Genomic DNA, 4,747 nt, shown 5'->3' on the forward strand with positions numbered 1-4,747 from the left:
AAATGCCAATTTCCTTTCTCCCCAGTGCAAACTATGCGCCGCTCACAATGTCGCAGCTGGATTATGGAAAAGGATTTCCGCTTACACATTTCAGTTTTGCTTTTTACATTCTTGAATGACGATCTGTTAACAAGCAACGAATATTATCGCCTGTTGATTTAATTTCAAACCTTCTACGATGCATAGACAAAAAAATATCCTTTTGTGCAGCAGAAATTTTTACGACCTTTTTTTACTTGTGGCTTGAGTGCCGGCATCGGTGCGTGCATTTTTCAGTTATTAAATTGGATTTAACCCGGATGTGATTTTGTCGCATTCTTAACCCTATTTCCTGTGGGGGGGGGGTCGGTGGGGACTTGCTCCTTTGCAAAGCAATATCATTAAAGAACTACGCGATCCACAGCTTTAAATTTTCTTGACTTTTCCTAAAAATTATTCAAGTATTTATTCCGCTTTAAATGACGTTGCTATTGTCTATAGTTTTAGAGATATGGCATGATTTTCATAACATACTCTGATATTTTAGCTAGCTACTAGCTAGCCCTTTTGTTTTCAAATTATATGGATTAATAGGATTACTGAGCGCCGCCGTGCGTGGAACTGCGACGCAGATATCTCATGAGTTGGCTTTGTTGTAAAGCATTCAACCATAATGAGTCCGCCTTTTGTTTGCAAACTCGAGTTTTGAGTTGCTTTGATTAATCTTTTAATTACATCTGAGTTGCTTTGAAATTATCAGAGAGCATCCGATAAGCTATACTGAAAAAATGTAATTTTACGTTGTTTTCTATGGCAAATACATTTTGTTTCTAACTTATAACAAGAAGCAGTAGGAAAATTCTTGCCAAAACTCTGTTTATCTCATAAAACAAACAGACTGATGTGGTAAGTTTCTTGATTTCTTGTCGGAAAGCAAGGAGTGCGTTCTTGACCCGCCAATAAACTTTTCCATGTACCTGTACACTTATATTCACATGAATGTTGTGAAAATGTTTTATGAAAACGAGAGATTGATGGATATTGAAAAGAACTTGACACAGACTATCTAAACTGCTTGGCTTTTGTGGAAAAACACGCGCAGCTAAATTATTGTGCTTTGACAAGCATTGTGCATATTGTATCATCACTGAATCTTTACCTAAATGGTAATTTTGCAGTTGCTTGAGAGATTACAAAATTATTTTTTTATACGAGGTTTGAGAAGTTTTGATATATCTCAGCAGAAACACTATTAGGACCAACTCAATAATTTCAAACTTTTCATTCAAATGTTGGTCTTCAAAAGCTTATTTTCACAAAACGGTGTAGGCCTACATCTTTTTCTCCATAAATTTGGACGTTTTTGTCATTTGGAGCAAAGTTGTTTGTTGGGTTGAAAGAATCTGAAATCAATGCCTCGTTTGTGTAACGTATCGTAACGTAATCTATCAGTCAGCGCTTTTGTGCCTTTTTGTTTTCGAATACATTTCCGTGACAAAAGATTGGCTTTTGTAATAACGCCATCAACCATAGAGTTGTATTCTCTGAGTGCATCTCAAACGCTATGCCATACTCAGCAATTTTTCTAAAGCATTGTTACACAAAATGCATATCTGACAAAAGAAGGGAAATATGTTGAATTGAATTATATTTTATACGGATCGTTTTCCTTGTCCTTGAAAAAAAGAAAGAACGATTTTTATCGTTTGGCATAAAAATATGTATATTGAGGCTCACCTTGGTTTGCATAATGAAAATCACCCCAAAGAATTGCTTGAAGTGATTTTTGCAGCTATTTGATCCTTCGCGATGATATCAATTATAGTTTCTATCAGATGAAACCTGTTCAAACTATTTTGTTAAAACTATGGTTCATTCAAGAATATAATACTTTGTAAATATAGCTTACTTCATTTTTGCGTTTTTACTTCAATTTTTTCACAAGCAAGACTTTACACAAAACAAGTTATTTGCAACGTGAGTTGATTGACCATAGTAGCCTAAATGGACCAAAATGCTGTGGCCAAAACTTGATTTTTGCACATTGGAAACAGCAATCACTGTTTCAAATCAGCAAATCACTTTTTGTCATTGGTTCAACGTCTGCAGACGTCTAATCTAATATACGACAAAATTGGTTTTCTGGGTCTTCGGTTCGGAAAAACATCATTATGATGTATTGTGACGTGGTCTATCAGCCAGCAGTAGTTTATGCGTCTTTTGTTTTTGGATGTGTGTCAATTACAAAAGATGGTTTTTGCAGTAACGCCATCAACCGCAAACTGCATCTAAAATGCTATTTCAAAATTTGAACAGAAAGAAATCTTCTAATGCGTAATAAATAACTTGACACAAAATGCATGTCCAACAAATCAGAAAAAAAATGTAGAAAACGTTATTTTGCAAATCTAGTTAACAACATGAAAAAAAACACTTCAATCATATTGACAAAAACGTGCATTTTTAAAATATCAATAACCTTCAATTTTGCCCAAGGAAAAAGTCAACACTTTAGTGATTTTTTGTTTTTTTACGACAATAGCACTCGGCCTGAAAAATATTTTTTTTCTATTTTTCGTATCGTTATGCCACGACTTTGAGTTTGTCACGCAGAACGGGAGTTCCATTTGGCAAACGACCTGTTCTATAGCCTACCAACACGATTTGACTAAACGATTATTATCACTACATTTTGTCACAACTGTTTGCAAAATTGTTTCATTCAAAGTGATCATTGTTGGTAAGTATTGAAACATATCACTTTGGAATGCATCGTGACATAGTTTATCAGTAAGGAGTTTTAGACGCTCTTTGTTCTTGGAGTGCATGATGGCCTAAAATGGAACAAGCTCCTATCGAAACAAGTCACTACCTTTGGATAGGTTGTTGTTCAAATACCACGTGACACCACAGGCTACCTTACTTTTCTGTATTCAACCGCTACCCAGACAGCAAATCAGACACTTTTTACATCGATTCAACGTCTTTAGACGTTGAAATAATGTTAAAAACGAATAAATAGCTTCCTGAGATGTGCTGTGAAATACAAAGTGTTTCTTGATCATGCATAACCAAATTCGACAGTGTGAATGCGAAAAAAAATTTGCTTGATTTAGTTCCAATATCAAGTAATGACAGCACGTTTGAAAAAGTGTAGACTATAAACATGTGACTCAAAAAGAACTTGAAATAGTTTTTTTGTGGTGATTTTGTCTCATTCTCTGCAAATGTTGAAACAAAGCAAATTTTTTTTACAATGCCTCCGGAAAAACAACAAGCAAACGCGAGTCGGACGCCAATTACGATTTCATTGAAGCGTGGACGACGTCTCCGCGTAAGAGATTAAAATTTACACAATGGAATTAACCCGTCACACTCAATTATAAGTTAATTACGAAGCAATTTCTCAAGTCAAATAAAAAAATATGACCAACCATCAAATTATTTGATTTTTCAAGTTGCGCTGTTGAACAAATTGCAAAAGAGTTTCGATGTTATGTTGTCAGATAAATTATCTACACCATGTGAAAATTTGATTGATCTATCTTGCGTAGTTTTTGAATTACACGAGCTCAAAGTGATAGTGTCGAACCGACCCCCCCGTCCGCAAGTCAACTGGCCAAAATACGTCACAGGATAAAGGGTTAAGGAGTGACTTGACTGGCCTTTCATACGTAATGACTGATTTCTTTGTCGTTGGTACAAAAGCATCAAAGTATGTAAGACGTTTCCTCAAACTGGGAAATGTTTTCTTTTACTGCATCAGCCGTAGATCGAACTTGGACTGTAAAATATTCATCTATTAGGCTTCCAAAAGACATCAAAGCTTTCGTTTTCAAAATTCAGGAGCATTAAATGATCAAATCGAAAAACAAATAAGAGCTCGTTTGAATGTTTTCCATTAACATTGTGAAATCTAAAAATAAAATGAAAAACTGCTTAGGGTATGTGAAAGGTTCTAAAATTAACTTTTGAAATTCTCTTTTTCAAGGATTGTTCAACAAACTCCTCGTTTCAGCCACTGAGCGTGTTGAGTGGTCTGATAAAAACGACAAAATATGAGTAAAAGTGACGTCACATGTTGGAAACCAGATTACTGTGAGACACAGATGTGCATGTTTGTTTATTCTACATAACGATTGGCGGGAAAGCAGCAGGGTGTGTCTGGTTCATAAAGACACTCTCCCTTTTAAACTTTTGACATAATTTGTTTACGAAAATGGGATAATCTAATGTTGAAATACAACAAAGTAACGTCGTATTTTGTGCTTTTTAAACACCTTGGCTTTCCAGCCGCTAATCAGACTTTTTTACATTGATTAAACATTCACAGATTTACAAGCAATGCAATAGAAGTCTGATCTGCTTGCTGGCTTGCAAAGGGTGTTAAAATCAACGACAATCACGAGTTAGGAGAAAAGTTATAAAGGAACAACGGAAGTCTATAAACAGCTGTGTTTTTGTTGTTTTATTAGCAGTAACTTTTTCAAGTGTCAGAAGTGGCTTTACAATTCAAGCCCACTCTCAAGCGTTTTCTCAATTTAAATCAACGGTATTCTAGAACTGAAAGGTAGGATGGTCATTTTATTTTTGTTTGGATGCGAAACGCCAAAACGTACATAAAACAAAAACGTACAGTATGCATCCAGTGAGAGGGTGCGAAAGACCGTAGCCCTGAAGGCGTAGGACAGGGATGGCGAACCTTTTTTAGTGCATGGGTCACAAAAGAGACCTTAATCCTTGAAAAAGCAAAAGTGGGTCATACATT

The sequence above is a fragment of the Aplidium turbinatum genome, chromosome 13, assembly GCF_918807975.1.
Source record: "Aplidium turbinatum chromosome 13, kaAplTurb1.1, whole genome shotgun sequence".
NCBI classification, from domain to species: domain Eukaryota; kingdom Metazoa; phylum Chordata; class Ascidiacea; order Aplousobranchia; family Polyclinidae; genus Aplidium; species Aplidium turbinatum.